The 21225-nt window shown below is 38.9% G+C and overlaps 2 pseudogenes across 2 annotated transcripts in view; both read right to left on the bottom strand.

Moving 5' to 3' along the window:
* Positions 1-21225, bottom strand: part of LOC309643287 (HIG1 domain family member 1A, mitochondrial-like) — a 388991-nt pseudogene that overhangs the window by 255391 nt on the left and 112375 nt on the right. The window lies entirely within an intron of this gene.
* Positions 643-1100, bottom strand: LOC309643296 (large ribosomal subunit protein P2 pseudogene; annotated as a pseudogene). The gene has a single exon. The product of its transcript is annotated as a large ribosomal subunit protein P2 pseudogene (transcript).

Genomic DNA, 21225 nt, shown 5'->3' on the forward strand with positions numbered 1-21225 from the left:
TACTTTGATTTATTTTATCAGTATTTTATAGTATTCAGCATATAGATTCTGTACATATTTTATTAGATTTATATCTTAGTATTGTTTTTCCTTTTTGCTTTTTGGTGATGTTATATATGACACTTTAAAAAATAAATTTGAATTCTAATTATTCATTGCCATTATATAGAAATGCAAATTCTTTTTGTATAGTGACCTTATGATTTAGATAAACTCTCATTAATTCTAATAGGTTTTGTAGGTTATTTGGAAATTTTTTTTTTTATAGACAGTCATGTTGTCTGCTAATAGAAACAGTCTTATTTTATCCTTTAGCATCTCAATGTTTTATTCCTTTTTTTTTTTTTTTCCCTTATTGCACTGACTAGCACTTCTAGTACTAGATTCAATAGGAGTTGTGAGGAAGGACACTCTTGTCTTGTTCTCTATCTTGGGGGGATATTCAGTATTTTGTGACTAAGTATAATGTTAACTGTAGATTTTTGTAGATTCCGTTTATCAAGTTTTGAAAATTCTCTTCTATTCCCAGTTTGCTGAGAGTTTTTATAATGGATGGCTATTGATTTCAAATGCTTTTTTCCACATCTATTGAGATGATCATATGCCTTTTTTCTTGACTAATATGAATTACATGGATATTAATTTTTTTTTTTTTTATACGTAAACAGGGTTTTATTTGCAGGAGGGGAACTCTAGTCAAACAAGCCGAACCCCATGTCGTCATCTGACTCTTCTGACTCCTCCTTCTTCTCCTCTTTCTTCTCCTCTGCTGCGGCTGGGGCCGAACCCGCAGCAGGAGCTGCAGCTCCTGGGACCGCAGAGACGGCCACAGCCCCGCCAGCAGGCACGCTGGCCAGCTTGCCAATGCCCTGGGCAATGACGTCCTTGATGTTCTTTCCGTTCAGCTCACTGATGACCTTATTGAGCCGGTCGTCGTCCGCCTCGATACCCACGCTGTCCAGGATCTTCTTGATGTCCTTGGCGTTGGGGGAGGAATTGCCCCCGAGGGCGGCCAGCAGGTAGGAGGTGACGTAGCGCATCTTGGCGGCGGCGGAGAAGCCTCGCGCGTGCGACTTCAGCGGCGTCAGGGACGGAAAGCGGATATTAATTTTTAATGTTGAAGCAGCCTTGTATTCCTGGGAAAAACTTGCTTAGTTGATATTTATCATTCTTTTTACATATTGCTTGTTTTGACTGATAACATTCTGTTGACTATTTTGCCTGTATGTTCATGAGGGACATTAATCTATACTTTTTAAAAATAATTCTTTGGTCTGGTTTTGGTATCAGGGTAATGATGGCTTTATAAACTGAGTTGGGAAGTCTTCCTTTTACTGGAAGACGTTATGCAGAATTGTTACTATTATCTCATTAAATGTTTGGTACAATTCACCAATGAAATTATCTGGACTTAGAAATTTCTTTTTTTGGAAAGCTTTAAACTACAAATTGAAGTTCTTAAATAGATATAAGAATATTCAGATGATCTATTTCTCCTTGACTGATTTTGGTGGTTTTTGACTTTCAAAGAATTGATCCTTTTCATTTAAGTTGTTGAATTTATGGGCATAAAGTTTTTGGTAGTATTCCCTTATTAACCTTTGAATGTCTCAAGGTCTGTAGTGATGTCCTCTCTTTCATTCCTGGTTTGGTAATTTGGGTCTTCTCTGGTTTTTCTTTGTCAGTCTGTCTAGAGGTTTATCAATTTTATTAATCTTTTCAAATAATCAACTTCTGGTTTCCTTGACCTGTATTGTTTTCCTTTTTTCAATTTTATTGATTTCTATCTGTTTCTTTATTATTTTCTTCCTTCTGATTTCCTTGTTCTTAATTTGCTTTCTCTCTAGCTTCTTAAGGGAGAAGATTAGTTACTGATTTGAGACCTTTTTTTAAAAACATATGTATTCGATGTTATAAAATTCTCTCTAATCTCTGCTTTAGCTGCAAAACTACGTATTTTCATGTATTGCATTTTAATTTTCATTCGGTTTAAAATATTTTTATTTCTCTTGAGATATTCTTTTTGACATATGGGTTATTTAGAAGTGTGTTCTTTATTTTGCAAAAATTTGGGTTTTTTCCAGATATCTTTCTGTTATTGATTTCTAGTTTAATGAATATTATGTACATGAATATAACCATAATACATATATCTTATTCAGACACACATACATGTATTTTTAACACAAGGGCATGGGTCATAATACACTTCCCTTATTGCCTACTTCACTTTATATAGACCATGTTGTCATGTAGATGCGTGTAGATCTATAACAGTCTTTTAAGTAACTACATTGTATTCCATTGTATAGATGAAACCTTATTTAAATAATGACTTCACCATTGACGGAAATTTACATTGCTAATTTTTAACTGTTAAAAACAATTCTGATATGGGAATAGAATCTAAAAAAGAGTGGATATATGTATATGTATATCTAATTCACTTTGCTGTACAGCAGAAACTAACACAACATTGTAAGTCAACTATATTCCAATAAAAATTAATTTAAAAATTTCTTTTACATAAAAAAACCATTCCGCAACAATCATGAATTGTAATATATATTTGTATTCTTAAGCAAGTTTTCCATAAGATAAATCTTTAAAGTAAACTTGCTAAGGAATAGGGTATTCATATTTTGAATGTTGATGGATAGTTCCAAATTTCTCCCAGAAAGGTCATACCCATCTCCATTACCACCAGAAGCATATGGGAGTGCCTCTCCCTATTTCCAAACACTGCTCTTCCTTGGAGCCTATTCTCAGGGCAATAAGATTCTGCTGAAACCTTTTGTATGGTTATGGATATGACAAATGCAGTGTTTGAGGCATATTAGTTTGGCATTACCATTAAGAGGATGGATGGAGATGAGTGAATTTTAATGCATGGAGACATGTTGAGATCCAGGCTTGAGGATCTGAGAGCCAACACCAATGTAGTTGCATAGCAGTAGGAGTCTACGGGAGAGATTGGCGTTTCAAAGAGAATGAAATAGGCCTTATTAGTGCTTGCACGTGAGACTTGAGTTTGGAGTCAGAAGGCAAGTTTTGAATCTCAGATATGCCATTGTTACTAACTTAGTGATATTGATCAATTTTTCCAATTTTCATTTTCCTTATTTCTAACAGGTTTACTGTAAGGATTAAATGAGGCAATTTATATGCCAGTTTAAAAAACTCTAATGCCTCACGCAAATGCAAGATAAACATGATAGTGTGTGAGACTAGTGTGAAGGAGAAGAGAAAATTAACAGTGATCCCAGTATCTGAGCCAGGTGGTCCAAGAAGTGGAGGTTATTGGTAGAAGGAGATGATTAAATGAGGCAATGATGGGCTTGAATTTGGAACAGCTGTGTTTGAAGTAACTACAGAGCTTCCACATGGAAATACCCAATAGTTAGCGGATACAACGGAATTAGAATTAAGGAGATAAAGATTTGAAATGAATTTCCTCTCGGAAAAGCTAGGGGCTCGCTCTCTGACCACACAGAGTCCCTCCTCCAGTCTTTCAAGTGTAAGTAACTGACAAGTTGAACATTCTTTGCTTTACTGCTGTTCTTCCAGAAAGGGCTGAAGAGGCCCAGGGTGACCTCCTGTAGCTGGAATCTGGCTTGTTAACAGCATATTTCCAGATGTATTGTGCTCGGGATCATTTGGAGGTTAAAGCTCAGTTTGTTGGCTTGAAAAGAAGGCATCGTGTGTTTTAGCTTGAATTCTCTATTGATCAGAGAATTATCTAAAAGATACCAGTTGATTTCATGAGAATTAAGACTGAATATAACTGAATCGCTTGTCTTTTAGTTGATAGATCTTGCTAAGTATGTCATAATGAGAATGACACCATTCCTGCCTTCAGGGAGCTTTCCATCTGGTAGGAAGAGAATTGACATCTGAGTTTAGTAAAATATAACTGGTGTTTTGTTAAGACTGTGTACCGGCACAGCAGAGGGGGTGGTCAGTTCTACATTTCGGGGGAGGGAGGAAAATGATTCAAAAATTCTAGGGGGTTGTTGATTGAGCTGTATCTTGAGAGATAGTGTTTGTGAGTGCACAACAGGGCAGGTCATTTAGGAAAGAAAAAGCAGGAAAACTAACTATACGGATGTGAGAGACATTTTGAAATCCTCAGGTGCAACAACACCTGCAGTGTGTCATTCTGACAAGAGGCGGGTGGAGCTGCCTGCATCGGCCAGGCCATGTTGGTGTCACACTCTTGTGTGATGGTGGTCTCTATTCTTCCCTCCCCCCAATTCTGCTACCTCCAGTCTTGATTTTTCCTTCATTCCAGTAATGTCCTCTCCTTTCTTTCTGTGCTGCAACCTTCCCCCATCCCCCAACTCCATCCTAAACCTGAGATTATTTGGAGCAAAACATGATTGGAGGGATTACACCATTGGTTCATATTGACCTCACTGTGATAGAGTGATAGTTATGCCAAAGGTTTATGTTGATATATTGGATAAAGTGAAGTCATCTGAGCTTTGATATTTACATATTTAAAAGAAACGGGGAGAAACCCATATTTTAACTCCTAGAAAAGGAACAAATATGAGCCACTTCTCCCAAGCACAGCATTATATGACTTATGTGATACTGTAACCTAATGAAGCCTGAAATGATTGAAAATACTGCATGCTGCATAATAATTCAGATGGATCACTTGCTTGTGGTGGCTCCTGAGACTGGTAGACACCCAGAGGAAAGGGAACTGTTCCGTCTTTAGCATCTGCAGTCATGACCGGCTGCCCGGCTGCTGGCAGCTGCCCTAGTACCTCAATTTCAGGCTCGCCCCTCCACTCTTGTCTAAATGATTTGCTCTTTCTCATTATTTGCTTTCCTTTACTGTATTATCACCCCCTCTTCTCTGCTCTCAGTAACTCGCTTATTAACCCATGAAGACTCAAGTTTGCCATCCGTTATTTTTTCATCCAAAGGAAATGTTACTTGCTGCTTACGCAAATTATTTTGACTTCATAACATCATAAAAACGTATTTTAGGTTGAATTATAGTCTGATCTACAAATAGAGGCAGGCTTTCTTTTAATGCATCTTTATTTAAATAAAGCAGAGCACAAAATATATTTTATCTTTAGATCATTAGCAGCATGAAACATTCTCAGCTGCCCATTCATACAAGGTCTTTCATGATGGTGTCTTCTGCTGACCTTGGTTCTGGACCACTTCTATCTTTTAACTGAACGTTGACATGTCCCCCAGGATATTGCTTCTCTGATGGGCAGGCTTGAGTGGTGGCAGCCCTTTTTCTCATGTCCTGCATAGTTCTGGACTGGGACACGGATTCTGTATGATCTGTAGGGGGCTGTGAGCTGGTGCCCAGCACTGAGTACCCAAAGCCCTTCCTTCTGCCATGTGTCACTCTGCCTCTTCTTGTCCTTGATGTCAGCACTCCAGGTCACTGTGTTACATCCACTCCATCTAGCTGCCTGTTTTGACTTCACACAGTAGACACACAGTGGGTTTTTGCTGAATACTTGCCAAAGGCAAAGGAGATGGCTGTCCTACTGCAAGGTGTTTGCAAAGGTACTTTAGACTTTAAATGATGAAGCTGGCCGTCTCAGCTGGTTGAGTTCAGAATACCTCCAAAGTGCCAAATTATCTCCCCTTAAGGCATTCACTGCTTCGTTCTCAGGTCTCTTCTGAAACATCTTGTTCTCAGCGAGTGGTCTTCCTGACCACTCTATTCGAAATTTTCCTACACCTTTCTAGAGCTTCTTATTTCTGTTTGATTTTTCTTTTTCTTTTTAGCAGTTATCTGACATATCATATTCTTTCCTTCTTCCTTCCTTTCTTCCTTCCCTCCCTCCGTCCCTCCATCCATCCTTTCTTTCCTTCCTCCCCTTCCCTCCCTCCATCCCTTCTTTCTTTCCTTCCTTCCTTCCCTCCTTCCCTCACTCCATCCTTCCTTCCTCCTTCCCTCCCTCCCTTCCTTCTTTCTTTTCTTCCTCTCTTCCTTCCTCCTTCCCTCCCTCCATCCCTTCTTTCCTTCCTTCCTTCCTTCCTTCTATCTATTTATTGTTAGCCTTGGGCAGCAGCTGTCTCATCACTGCTCTGTTCCTAGAGTCTACAGCTGTGTCTGACCTGTGGCAGGCACTTAACAAATGTATCTTGAATGGATGGATGAGTAAAAAAAAAAAAAATATAGCCACCCTCTCTTCTTTCTGTCTGCTTCCACCTTTTCTCTGTAACTGACGTTTTCTGTGTTTCTAGCACAGTGAGGGCATGAATTCCTTCCCCAGCACTCTAGTTTCCACATCCTACCTCTGACCACATTCAGAGGCTGAGTTGCTGTTTCTCAGTTTCAACCCCCAAATTTCCAGGTGTGGAGATCAGATCGATGCCACTTACATCAGGAGTGCACCCAGTCCAACTAGTCATGGCCAAGCTGCTGGGGACACAAAGAAGCCACTTAAGATGGTTTCCAGGATCTGCTTTTCTGGAAGGGGGAGGAAATTCCAAGAAAAGTATAACTGTGCATTGAATGGGCATCAGGGACCAACAAGAGGACTGATGGATACTTTCCAAATCATTTTAAATTTCCTACATATTTTAAAGGGGTTCACAAAAGGATATTGCATTAGGTAGCTCAGGTGGCCACAACAAAATACTACCGACTGGGTGGATTAAATAACAGAAGTGTGTTTGCTCACAGGTCTGGAGGCTGGAGGTCCAGGTTCTGGTGAGGGCTCTCTTTCTGGTTTGTAGACAGCTGCCTTCTTGCTCGGCTCAGTAGCAAGAGAGATGGAGAGTCAGAGCAAGCTCTCTGGTGTCTTTTCTAAAAAGGGCGCTAATCCCATCATGAAGATTTACCTCATTGGGAATTACCTGCATCTAATTATCTCCCAAATACTAAATCCAATCACATTGGAGGTTAGGGCTTCAACATATGAATGAGGAGGGGGGCTATTCAGTCCCTGGCAGGTATTTTATTCATCTGTATATCCTCAGCACTCAACCCAGTTCCTGAGAGCAGATCTCCTGGTTGGAACTAACTTTATGCATTATCTGATGGTTTTAGGTGTTTTAACATCTTTGCTTTATTGCTGCTGATGAGGAAAATGATAAAAATTAGAAACTTTGGTCATTTGATAATGATGTAGTGAAAGAGGAAAATAAGTCAGGGCATCTATGGGTAAAAAAAAAAAAAAAGTAGTAACAGTTGGGGGCGGTTAGGATTTGACTTAGGGAAGAGCGAGTCTGTATTAAAATGTACAAATTTACTTAGCGAGCTAACATTCCTGATGCACCTCTAAGCAAGGGCTTGACTGGAGGATAATAGGTCACAAGTTGTCTCTGCTGGTTGACAATGTTAACGGACAGGAAGCGAGTGATGATTTATAAACCTGTGTTGGAGCTGAAGTTAACATGTCTCCTGACCACATGGGACGTGCAGAAGGAAGGAGCAGCCCTCAGAGGGGGAAGGGGCTTCCCTCCATCCCCTGTTTTTATCTCACATGTTGTCTTCTGACAATACAGAGCCTAATGAGGAAGCCTTTATGGCAGGTTGCAGATAAAATACAGGATGCTCAGCTAAACTTGAATTTCAGATAAAGAAGAATTTTCCAGTATGACTGTCTTCCACATACTGCACGGAGGTAAACACATACTTAGAAATTATTTGTGATTCATCTGAAATCCAAATTTAACTGGGTGTCTTGTATTTTTACTTGCTAAATCTGACAACTCCACTTACAACCCACATAATTTCCTTAGAGGTCATTAACTAACCTAGAGGCAAAAAGTTCCTTTGGTTCAGTCTCAGCAACCTGAGGGAAGGATAGAGGCTTAAGACCAAGCACAGGTGGGAAAAATTCTGTTGTTATTAAACACTCTGAGTTGATGTTTGATAGTTTAAAAGGGTGACACTCTTTATGTTGCTGTGTTGGGAATGTATGGACTTTTAAAAAATTTTTACTGTAAATTTGGAAAGGAAAGCTGGTAAATCACAGAATGAACCGGCCAGAAGGAAACAGAGTCCGAGTTCAGTCCCCTTCATCTTACAGAAAAGCTACTGAGAGTAGCTTTTTCAAACCTGAAAAAACCAGGTTATATCACTTAATAATGGGGGGGAATGGGGAGGTGACTTATGCTGTCTGAGCTTTAATTTCTATTCCATTTTATTTATTTTTATTTAAAAATTTTTTATTGGAGTATAGTTGATGTACAATGTTGTGATAGTTTCTGCTGTACAGCAAAGTGAATCAGTTATACATATACTTATATCCACTCTTTTTTAGATTCTTTTCCCATATAGGTTATTACAGAGTACTGAGTAGAGTTCCCTGTGCTATACAGTAGGTCCTTGTTGATTATCTATTTTATATATAGTAGTGTGTGTATGTCAATCCCCATCTCCCAATTTATCCCTCCCCCCTTCCCCCCGGTAACCATGTTTGTTTTCTATATCTGTGACTCTACTTCCGTTTTGTAGATAAGTTCATTTGTATCGTTTTTTTTTAGATCCCACATATAAGTGATATCATATCACTTATAAGTCTTTGTCTGACTTACTTCACTTCGTATGACAATCTCTAGGTCCATCCATGTTGCTGCAAATGGCATGATTTCATTCTTTTTTATGGCTAACATTCCACTGTCTATATGTACCACGTCTTCTTTATCCATTCCTTTGTCGATGGACGTTTAGCTTACTTCCACGTCTTGGCTATCTACTGTAAATAGTGCTGCTGTAAACACTGGGGTGCATGCATCTTTTTATTCCATTCCATTTTTAAAGTGGAAATGGTCGCATTTGCCTCACAGAATCCCAGATTAAATTGAGAGTCCGTAGAAGCCCCAAAGCTGCTGTCCCGGGGATCCCACCCGCTGCTTCCCTGCTCTCTCCCAGCAGCTGGGTAGCTGGGAGGCCTGCCTGGGGTCCCACCACCATCACTGCCACACTAGGTTGTCGGAGGTGATGGTCGTCAGCCTCTGTTTATGATCAAAGTAGAGTATAGAGCACTTTGCAGGATTAATGGTAAGCTTTAACCTTGGCCCTAATGGCCAAAATATGCAGGGGAGAGGAAATAAACAATGCTCATCTGAAAAACAACACTCCGCCCACCAACCACCAGCACCGCCCCCCCCCCCCTCCAAAAAAAAAAGAAAAACGAAAACCTAGTGTCTCTCTGCTGGGGCTGGGAGAGTGTGTTTCACTCGGGGAGCTCTGCCTCGGTAATCCAGGCACTGTTGTGAAGCAGGGGATCTCCTTTGGCAAGGCTCCCTCGAATCTCCAAAACGTTGATTCTTTCCAACATGAGATATTTGTTTATCCCATCACGTCAGTTATTTCCCCCAAACTGCTTATTGTCACATCCTGTAAAGCGATGGGTCTCAAAATACGGTCCCTACGCCAGCAGCAGCAACACAGGGAACTTCTTGTAAATGCAGATTCTCAAAGGCCCGCCCAGGCCTTCTGAATCCGAGGGTCCGGAGCAGGGGCCCGGTGGCCCGTGTTTTCATAGCTCTCCGGGTGATTGCAATGCTGGCTGAAGCCTGAGGACCCCCGGTCCCAGAGCTTTGACCCCCAGAACCCTCAGGTCTGTCTGCTTCTTGTTTTGAGAGTGATGGGGTCAGATCTGTCTGCATCTTTGCCTGCTCTATCTAATCATAATTTGAGGACACCCAGGAATTAAGTCACAATATGGGAAGGAGGGCTGTCACATCCATTAAGTGCAGAGTATGGGCCAGGTATTATGTCAGACACCTCATATCCATCCATTATCCCATTTAATGCTCACAGCAACCCCATGTCGTGGACGTTATCCCCCCACTTTATAAATAATGAACCTGAAATTCAGAAATGCCAAGCAATTTGTCTAAGCTCACATAGCTCCAAAGTGGTAGAGCAGAAACTGAAGGCCAGTTTGACCTCCGACCTTATAAAAATACATAACCGAGTTGAGGTTTTCTACTAGGAACTCCATGAAATTGCAAGGTCCCGAGACGCGCAGTGTTTTGGGAGAAGTGAGCTGAGAAGTTTCTCAAGCTTGTTGGAGGCAAGGGAACCGCGGGCCGGGAGGGGCGGCTGTCAGGGGGGCAGCAGCTGCCGGGGATTCTGCATCCACAGTCTAGCTGGGGGAGGAGTAGGGTGCCCAAGCACACATTCCTCACAGCCAAGTTTAAAACAGTTTACATGAAGCAAAGTATTCAATTAGAAATGCTTGAGGGAAGCAGGCACGTATCATCTGTGTCCGCAGCGAAAAGAGAAGAAAATATTTAGCCTTTGCAAGCTGTGACCACTCGGGCACTGTGTGATGATGTGGCCTCACGGAAGAGCAAAAGAATACATCGAATACCTTAGAGAGATTAATTTCCCCAGGAAAAAAAAAATAAAACAAAGGGAGATCCTCTGATTACATTTAAATATTTCCTTGCCAATGCTTGGGGGAATTCTAGCCTTCCTCGTTTGCAGAGGAAAGCTTTTGTGCCTGAGAAAAAGGTGATTAGGGCACGGGTGCCTGGGAGGATAGAGACGGGGAGGGAGGAAGGGGGTGTTTCCATAGAATCACAGGTGCAACAGTTTGGAGTGAGTGATGGCCTTACAAATGACCCTGGCACGGAGCAGAGGAAACCCAAGGAGAAGATTAATTGAATTACAGCCACAGTATGTGTGCATTTTATTTCTGCGGTGGAGTCTAAATGGATTGTGGGGCTAGCTCACCAGCTGGGGTAAGGTCACAGTATTGAGGAAATGGGAGGGGATGTGAATGAACAATTTTCCGGATGGGGAATAAGCTTCAGGTTGTTTGCTCTTGGGTAGAGTGTTTTTGGGGTCTGTAGGGGCTCAGTTTATAATTTCCTTTTTCTAAGGGCAAATTGTTTTTCATGCCAGGATGTGACTGGCATCTGAAGAGTTCACTTAAAGACAATGGAAGGTAAATTGGGATAAGGAGTAAACTACTTGCTTCATAACACAGTTTCTCACTTTCTAAGGTAATTGACAATAGGAATTTTTTCCTACAGGGCACTGAAAATATAATTTAAGTTTTAAGAAAAATGAATATTCAGATACCTTTGATATAGCAGTGTATATTGCCAAAAACATTTCCTTGTGGATAGATTTTATGATAAATGCAAATTTTTCTAATATTATCAATATGATTTCATATTTCCTAGAAATGTTAATCAACTTAGTTAAGTGATGTGAACAAGCTGATGCCAAAATAATTGCCTAATCTCTTAAAAGCATGCATTTGTTTAGGTAACTAAAAGTTTAGATTATCCAAGTTGCTCAATCTCTGATTTAGGTATTTATTCAATTACCTATTTAATTCTATTATGTAATATCTTGTGTCCACGCATTCATTTGCTTTTTGAATTATGTATTTTAATGTTTTCTTCAATGTCCGTTTGGATAACTTGGCAGGAAGCAGCCTCAAGTATCTCAAGGTCTAGCAAACATGGTTCTAGCTCTGAAAATGTATATTACACTTCTTAAAGTGGAGAGACGTACTATGAGATAAACACAAAAAGTAAACATAGTAGGATGGGCAACAACATCGTTTAAAGGAATCACAAACTTTTTATTATTTTTAATTTTTTATACAATTTTTAAAGGTTATACTCCATTTACAGTTGTTACAAAATATTGGCTCTATTCCCCGTGTTGTACATACATCCTTGAGCCTGTCTTACACCCATAATTTGTATCTCCCACTGCCCCACTCTTATGCTGCCCCTCCCTCCTCCCCCACTGGTAACCACTAGTTTGTTCTCTATTATCTGTGAATCTGTTTCCTTTTGTTATATTTACTAGTTTGTTTTATTTTTTAGATTCCACGTATAAGTGATCTCATGCAGTATTTGTTTTTTTCTGTCTGACTTATTTCACTTAGCATAATACCCTCCAAGTCCATCTATGTTGCTGTAAATGGCAAAATTTCATTCTTTTTTTTATGACTGAGCAATATTCCATTGTATATATGTACCACATCTTCTTTATCCATTCATCTGTCAATGGACACTTAGGTTGCTTCCATATCTCGGCCATTGTAGATAATGCTGTTATGAACATTGGGGTGCATGTATCTTTTCAAATTAGTGTTTTTGTTTTTTGTGTTTTTTGGATATACAACCGGGAGCGGAATCACTGGGTCATGTAGTAATTCTATTTTTAGTTTTTTTTGAGAAACCTCCATATTGTTTTCCACAGTGGCTGCACCAATTTACATTCCCACAAAAATCACAAACTTTCAAAAAGACAGAACTGTACTCAGATCTAGGCTTCATATCTTCCTGAGCCAAATAACCTAGGGTAAGTTACTTAAATTCTGAGACTCAGTTTCTTTGTCTGTAAAATTGAGTCCATAATGGTGTCTTATGGGGTTGTGATGGGAATGAAATGAGGTCAGGGATGCCCAGCACCTAGAATGCTCTTTGCACATAGTAGGACTTCAACAAAGGCTAATGCCCTCACCCCTTTCCTTGCTTTAAGACCTGTTTAAGAGAAAATATTGTATATTGGAAAGACTAAGGGCTGTGTCTAATTTTTTTAATTGAAATATAGTTGACTTACAATGTCATGCTAGTTTCAGGTGTACACCAAAGTGATTCAGTTATACAGATATATATATATACATATTCTTTCAGATTCTTTTCCCTTATAGATTATTACAAAGCATGGAGTATAATTTCCTATGCTATACAGTAGGTCCCTGTTGTTTATCTATTTTATGTATAGTAGTGTGTATCTGTTAATCCCAAACTCCTAATTTGTCCCTCCCCCTCCCCCTTTCCCCTTTGGTAACCCTAAGTTTGTTTTCTATGTCTGTAGGCTGGGTCCAGTCTTAACCAAGTCACTTTAACCTGCCTGAGACATGGCTCACGTACGGCTAATACATCCTGAATCTGCCTCCTGAGGGTCACACTCGCCCAGAAGTCTGCCCCTTCCCGTTTCTCGCCGACATCCTTCAGGTTGCTGAGCCTTGTAAGGTAACTGGTTGGGTCTCCATCAGTGCCCGCCCCCCTCGTTGTGTGTTTATATAAACTCATGGAGTGTGTGTTTCACTGTGACCTTCAGGGATCACAGAAAGACATGTATCCTCCCTGCTGTTTAACAGGGCGACTGTGAGAAGGTAATAAAATAAGTGAAAGCCACTTACTAAGTGGAAAGTGCTAGACAGACGTTCATTAAATCTTTGAGCCTTTATTCCTACAGCCCTGAATGCTCCGTCCTTCCTTTCAAAAAGCTTAAATCACCTTGTGTGCTTGACTTCATTGAGTCTCACCACATCCCTTTAAAGGGCTAATTGCTTGGTTTAATAAACCTCTCTCTTCTGACAGTCTATTAGCTACTTTTCTCCCCTATAAGTTGTGCAAAGTGACAGCAGTATTGGTTTTGAGGTCTTCCAGGGTTTCTCCTTAGAGTCTTTTCTAGGGAGTCTAACATCAAAAGTATAAAGGAAAGAGGGATGGCTTTTCATCTCAGTTCTCTCTCTCTCTCTCTGGCAGTTGGTAACATCCTTTGATAAGGTTTTTGAGGAAATACAAATTAAATTAATAATGAAAACAGTGGGCTAGAATCTGTCCCCTGAGCAGTTTTTTTCCTTAGGTTCATCCAGGCCCCCAGAATTCACAAGGAGTGACTGAAACGATGGAATGCTCTAGAAGTGCCAGGTCCATGCACCCTAGACTCACCAGAACTATAGTTCTGGAATCTATATTAGAATCATCCCGCAATTTAGGGCACATTACTTGGGAGCGTCTACATTTCTGTTCTGTGCAGGATTATGTTACATTTATACTGGTAACCATAGAATTTGCAGTATTGTAACTGTAGTAACTCTTCCAGCGACTGTATTTCTCATTAGAACCTTATGTGATTTAATTCATCACTATCCTCTACTAGACTTTAAATTCTTTGAGAACAGACTGCACCTGCCCGTTTCACAGCTCCCTCTTCAATGCTTAGCACAACGCCTGGCATAGAGCGGGCCGACATATTTGTTGAAAAACTGAATGAATACACGATCTCATTAACGGTGTGCCCAGAAATGGGGTGATACCCAGACCAAGGGCGTGTGTTGGATCTACTCATCTTAGAATTCCCAGTTCCACTTCTTGTTCCTCCCAGCATATGTGACACTCAGATGGCGTGCTTATTTCATTCTCAGTAATGAAATCAGGTGTTGGCCATGTCATGATGAAAGCAGTGCTATACCGAAGGCATCCGATGCTGCTTCCAACACGTAGAAAACATACTACAATACAATAGGTCCTCACTGGGAATTTACCTGCAGCACAATTTAGATGGGGTAGGATCTCCCTAAATCTGCAAACTAATATTTCTTCAGAGAGGATCCTGTGTGGTGTGGGGTGTGTAAGAAGGGTGGTTAGGGGGTGAGAAATGGGAGTCGAGGCAACATGAAGAGAATTCTGGGGAAGAAATCCTTGACTTGCATTGGATGTGGGGTGGGGGGAAGAACTATAAACTTTGCGATCACAAAAGCCAGGGATCGCGCTGAGTTAACGTAATTGACAACATATATTTATATTTTTCTATCTTCAGGAACAATTAACATGTTACAGCTAGTCCTCAGAAAAGATGATTATTTTGAGGAAAAGAGCATGTTTGCATCATAGAAGCACAAAATGGTAGAGCTAGAAGAAAATGCGAGACTATCTCATTCAGTCTCTTAATTTTACTGTCGCTGATATCAGGACTTTCCCAAAGACTTTTATGGGTTTTCTTTTAATGTCACCTCCCACATTTATTTAGGGGATGGTGTGGAATGTTTGGTATTATGGTGAGACTGCAAAGTCCACGGTGACGATTAATGTGTTGAACTGGCCTGGGATGATCCGAGAATTGGGTAAACAGTCATTTTACTGCCTTCCCAGAGACAGTAAGTGCCTTATATGGTTCTTTTCTGTGAGAATGCTTAAGAATTTTTCTTACAAACCTCACTCACACTACTTTACTGGGAAGAGGAATTCAGGTATCTTTAAGAACAGAACTAATTTGTGATTTTGGTGGCAACAATCAAGGATGTTTTATCTTCTTAAATCAGTTTCCCAGGGAACGTTTTATTTTCAATACAGTCAGCATTTTTGAGGGGGAAGGAAGGCTGTTCTATGAACTATTCTAAATATTCTGAATTTCTTACGTATATAAGAAATGATCGGCTTTTTGCGTCCCTGTTTCTACAAGCCAAGTCTTTGAAAACATTTCTCTCTGAAATTATCAGCACATCACTCTTTCTTGTAAACTGATTACTGTCACAAGTGCCCCCAACCCAACTGTCCTCAACTAACAATGGCAGTTAGCAAAAGCCTGTATCTCATTGATGGCAGAACCGTAGTTTTTCTAGGCACAAGGCTTAGTTCACATCGTGTCAAATCCTAGGTGCCTGTGTGGTATATTCATACGGAATCAGGGATAGATTTAATAGAATTTCTGTCTGTGTCGTTCAGGATTAAGAATGTAAATTGATGTTAACAGCATGACTGACATCTAGTGGATATAAGCCAGTGGTGCTGTTTACAGCCATGTTTTCTTTTTCCCCCTTCAGAATATTATTTATATGGAAAAAAAAAAATCACATTTGAGAAACCATTGTCCTAAGTACAGAGTTTTAACACTAGATAGTAGTAAAATGATAGGAATGGGAAGCTTCTGGAAATGAAGAATTCTCCCTTTATAGAGCTTTGAAAGAATGTACAGTAGCTTGAAGTGAAGAAAAGACCACATATAAAAATTTAGTTTTATTTAGTTTGTTGGAAAGGATTGAAATACACTGACGTGATAGTAAAAGCTTGAAAATATATAAATATCTGTACAGAATTGTAACGCTTGTTATTATTTTTTTACCTTAATTTCTTTTTGGATATTCACTTATCTGCTTGAGAGGTACTCTGGGAAAGTTCTCATCTGCTTATTCTGATATGAACTATTACATGTGATGGTGTAAAAGTGTTGAAACTGTGGTATTGTTGTAAGACTCAAGTATTGATAATTGACAAGTAGAATGGATTTTAAATTTTTTGTTTTTATCTTGACTCCCAGCAAAATTTCATTTATTACCATAAAATTATGCAAAAGAATTGACTGCGCCAATAGGAAATTTTAAGCACAAAATATTTTGTTATAAAGGTGACTGTTTTGTTATAATTAAGGTAGTGGAGTCCAGATGATTTAGGAAATACAATGCAGGTTATAAAGTTGAAATCATCTTTAGGGAAGAGTCCTGGACTTTTTTATTTAAGGAGTTATTGCACATAGAGAACAACAGACCAGACAATGTGATAAAGGTAGTCATTTGTTTTGCAGAATGCCATTCCTGGGCAAAGTAGTTTTTAACTGCCAGTAGTAAGAGATAATTCGACATGCGATCTGCTAGATTTTTAACATGCGAGTTTCCTTGCAGAAGTTTTTTTCAGAAGAAATGACTTTCCTCTTCATTCCCTCCGCTCTCTTAGGGTATGTGAAACTTCCAGCAGAGATAGATCATTGTTTTAAAAGGCATTTTGTCAGTGAGAGCAACCCGGCTGTGTAAATTGCATTGTATGGGACTTGCATATACCACATAATAGTATTCACACTAAGAAAAAGAAATGTGGCTTAAGACTCAAGGTAGATGGCTCATGTTTCTCTTTACAGCTAACAGCAGGTCAGACAGACCTTACTCCTGTTCCTTTAGCTCATCATTTACTCTAGAATGGCGAGGGAGGAGCTGGCCATGGTGGAAATTTTTAGCAGGTGTAAGGAAGTGGCGAAAGTGAAAAGAATACTTACAAGCAATTTCACACTAACTGAGGAGGAAAAGACTGCAAGTTTGCTAACTGTGTCTTTTATATACATTCAGGGGCTGAGACTGAGGAGAGCTTCCTCGGTGATGATGTGAAAAAGCTGATTATTATTACATTGCAATTATAAAGCCAGGCCATTATCTGTCCTCTTATTTTTAAAAATTGAGGTATAATTTACACACTGTTGAAATGTGGTGTTACAGTTGAAGGAATTTTAACAACTGTAGGCACCTGTGTAATCCACATCCTGTATCAAGATTCAATATGTTTTCATCTCCCCAGAAAGTTTCCTCCAACCTCTTCCCAGGCAAACTCTGCAAACCCCCCCACTCCGCTCCGACCCCCCTTTTTCCAGGCAGCCACTCTTCTGATTTCTTTCATCTTTATGACCTGTTCTAGGATTTAATATAAACGCAATCTTAGGAATTATTTTCTTAAGTGTGATTAGCTTACTCAATTTAAATGCAGTTCAGTTGAATTTAATGGTTTGTTTCCATTTAGTTTTAGTTATTTTCCCCTTTCAATACTTTTTTAGAATATGTAGAATTTTATTAAGCATCCATTCCTATATATCTAGAAGCTCTACTCCCTTTCCTATATTCCCACCTGTTTCCCACCACCCACTATGTCTTCTAAGTAACTACCTCATTGTTTTCTCATTTATCCTTCCCGTGTTCCTGTTTCGCCATTTTTCCTATCAGTTGTTTTTCCAGATGGAGAATTTTATTTTTATTTTTTTAGTTTAATTTTTATTTTATATTGGAGTACAGATGATTTACAATGTTGTGTTAGTTTCAGGTGTACAGCAAAGTGATTCAGTTATATATATACATATATCCATATTCTTTTTCAGATTATTTTCCCATATAGGTTATTACAGAATATTGAGTAGAGTTCCCTGTGCTATATAGGAGGTCCTTGTTGGTTACCTATTTTATATATAGTAGTGTGTATATGTTAATCCCAAACTCCTAATTTCTCCCTCCTCCCACCTTTCCCCTTGGGTAACCATAAGTTTGAAGTCTGTTTCTGTTTTTTTTTTTTTTAAATTTATTTATTTATGTATTTATTTTTGGCTGTGTTGGGTCTTCGTTTCTGTGCGAGGGCTTTCTCTAGTTGCAGCAAGCGGGGGCCACTCTTCATCGCGGTGCGTGGGCCTTTCACTGTCGCGGCCTCTCTTGTTGCGGAGCACAGGCTCCAGACACGCAGGCTCAGTAGTTGTGGCTCACGGGCGTAGTTGCTCCGCGGCATGTGGGATCTTCCCAGACCAGGGCTCGAACCCGTGTCCCCTGCATTGGCAGGCAGATTCTCAACCACTGCGCCACCAGGGAAGCCCCCTGTTTCTGTTTTATAAACAAATTCATTTGTATCATTTTTTTTAGATTACACATATATAATATTATATGATACTTGTCTTTCTCTGTCTGATTTACTTCACTTAGTATGATAATCTCTAGATCCATCCATGTTGCTGCAAATGGCATTATTTTATTCCTTCTTGTGGCTAATATTCCATTGTATATATGTACCACATCTTCTTTATCCATTCCTCTATTGCTGGACATTTAGGTTGCTTCCATGTCCTGGCTATTGTAAATAGTGCTGCAATGAACATTGGGGTGCGTGTATCTTTCTGAATTATGGTTTTCTCCGGGTATATGTCCAGGAGTAGGATTGCTGGATTATGATCTATTTTTAGTTTTTTAAGGAACCTACATACTGTTCTCCATAGTGGCTGCACCAATTTACATTCCCACCAACAGTATAGGAGGGCTCCCTTTTCTCAGTACCCTCTCCAGCATTTATTGTTTGTAGACTTTTTGATGATGGCCTTTCTGACTGGTGTGAGGTGATACCTCATTGTAGTTTTGATTTGCATTTCTCTAATAATTAACTGTGCTGAGCATATTTTCATGTCCTTTTTGTCCATCTGTATGTCTTCTTTGGAGAAATGTCTATTTAGATCTTATGCCCATTTTTTGATTGGGTTTTTTTGATAATGAGCTGAATGAGCTCTTTGTATATTTTGGAGATTAATCTCTTGTCGGGTGCTTTGTTTGCAAATATTTTTTCCCATTCTGTGCGTTGTCTTTTTGTTTCATTTATGATTTCCTTTGCTGGGCAAAAGCTTTTAAGTTTAATAGGTACTGTTAGTTTATTCTGTTTTTATTTCCATTACTCTAAGAGATAGAACCAAAAAAATATTGCTGTGATTTATGTCAAAGAATGTTCTGCCTATGTTTTCCTCTAGGAGTTTTATAGTATCCAGTCTTACATTTAGGTCTTTAATTCATTTTGAGTTTATTTTTTGTATGGTGTTAAAGAATGTTCTAATTTCATTCTTTTACATGTAACTGTTCATTTTTCCCTGTACAACTTATAGAAGAGATGGCCTTTTCTCCATTGTATATTCTTGCCTCCTTTGTTATAGATTAATTGACCATAGGTACGTGGGTTTATTTCTGGGATTTCTATCCTGTTCCATTGACCTATATTTCTGTCCTTGTGCCAGTACCATAATGTTTTGATTACTGTAGCTTTGTAGTATAGTTTGAAGTCAGGGAGCCTGATTCCTCCAGCTCCATCTTTCTTTCTCAGGATTGCTTTATCTATTTGGGTTTTTTTGTGTTTTCATACAAATTAAAATTTTTTTGTTCTAGTTCTGTGAAAAATGGCATTGGTAATTTGAAAGGGATTGTGGTGAATCGTAGATTGCCTTACATAGTATAGTCATTTTGACAATGTTGATTCTCCCAATCCAAGAACATGGTATATCTTTCCATCTGTTTGTGTCATTTTCAATTTCTTTCATCAGCGTCTTATAGTTTTTGGAGTGCAAGTCTTTTGTTTCCTTAGGTAGGTTTATTCCTAGATATTTTAGTCTTTTTTATGTTATGGTAAATGGGCTTGTTTCCTTAATTTCCCTTCCTGATCTTTCATTGTTAGTGTATAGAAATGCAAAAATTTTTGTATATTAATTTTGTATCCTGCAACTTTACCAGATTCATTGATGAGGTCTAGTAGTTTTCTGGTAGCATCTTTAGGATTTTCTATGTATTGTATCATGTCATCTGCAAACAGTGACAGTTTTACTTCTTTTCCAATTTGGATTCTTTTATTTCTTTTTCTTCTTTGATTGCAGTGGCTAGGACTTTCAAAACTGTGTTGAATAAAAGTGGCAAGAGTGGATATCCTTCTTTTGTTCCTTATCTTAGAAAGAATGCCTTCTGCTTTTCACTGTTAAGTATGGTGTTGGCTTGTGTTTGTCATGTATGGCCTTTTTTATGTTGAGGTATATTCCCTCTAAGCCCACTTTCTGGAGAGTTTTTTATCATAAATGGGTGTTGGATTTGTCAAAAGCTTTTTCTGCATCTATTGAGATGATCTTATGGTTTTTATTCTTCAATTTGTTAATGTGGTGTATCACACTGATTGATTTGCAGATATTGAAAAATCCTTGCATCCCTGGGATAAATCCCACTTGATCATGGTGTATGATCCTTTTAAGATATTGTTGGATTTAGTTTGCTAGTATTTTGTTGAGGATTTTTGTGTCTTTGTTCATCATTTATAGTGGCCTGTAATTTTCTTTTTTTGTAATATCTTTGTCTGGTTTTGGTATGAGGTTGATGGTGGCCTCAGAGAATGAGTTTGAGAGTATTCCTTCCTCTGCAATTTTTTAAAATAGTTTCAGAAGGCTAGGTATTAACTCTTCTCTAAATGTTTTATAGAATTTGCCTGTGAAGCCATCTGGTCCTGGACTTTTGTTTGTTGGGAGTTTTTTAATCACAGTTTCAGTTTTGGTACTTATGATTGATCTGTTCTTATTTTTTATTTCTTCCTGGTTCACTCTTGAAACATTGTACCTTTCTAAGAATTTATCCATTTCTTCTAGGTTGTCCATTAAAAAAATTTTTTTTTATTGGGCTATATTTGCTTTACAATGTTGTGTTCATTTCTGCTATACAACAAAGTGAATCAGCTATATGTATATACGTATTGCCTCCCTCTTGGACCTCCACCCCACTGCCCACCCCCCCCCCCCAATCACACCTATCTAGGTCATCACAGAGCACTGAGCTGAGCTCCCTGTGCTCTACAGCAGGTTGTCCATTTTATTGGCATAAAGTTGCTAGTAGTTTTCTCTTATGATCCTTTGTATTTCTGTGGTGTCCGTTGTAACTTCTCCTTTTTCATTTCTAATTTTATTGATTTGAGCCCTTTCCCTTTTTTTCTTGGTGAGTCTGGCTAAAGGTTTATCAATTTTGTTTACCTTTTAGTTTCATTGATCTTTGCTATTGTTTTCTTCATCTCTATTTCATTTATTTCTGTTCTGATCTTTATGACTCTTTCCTTCTACCAACTTTGGGTTTTGTTTGTTCTTCTTCCTCCAGTTGCTTTAGGTGTAAGGTTAGGTTGTATTTGAGATTTTTCTTGTTTTATGAGGTAAGACTG

The sequence above is a fragment of the Balaenoptera physalus genome (assembly GCF_965194825.1).
Source record: "Balaenoptera physalus genome assembly, chromosome: 1".
Lineage (NCBI taxonomy): Eukaryota > Metazoa > Chordata > Mammalia > Artiodactyla > Balaenopteridae > Balaenoptera > Balaenoptera physalus.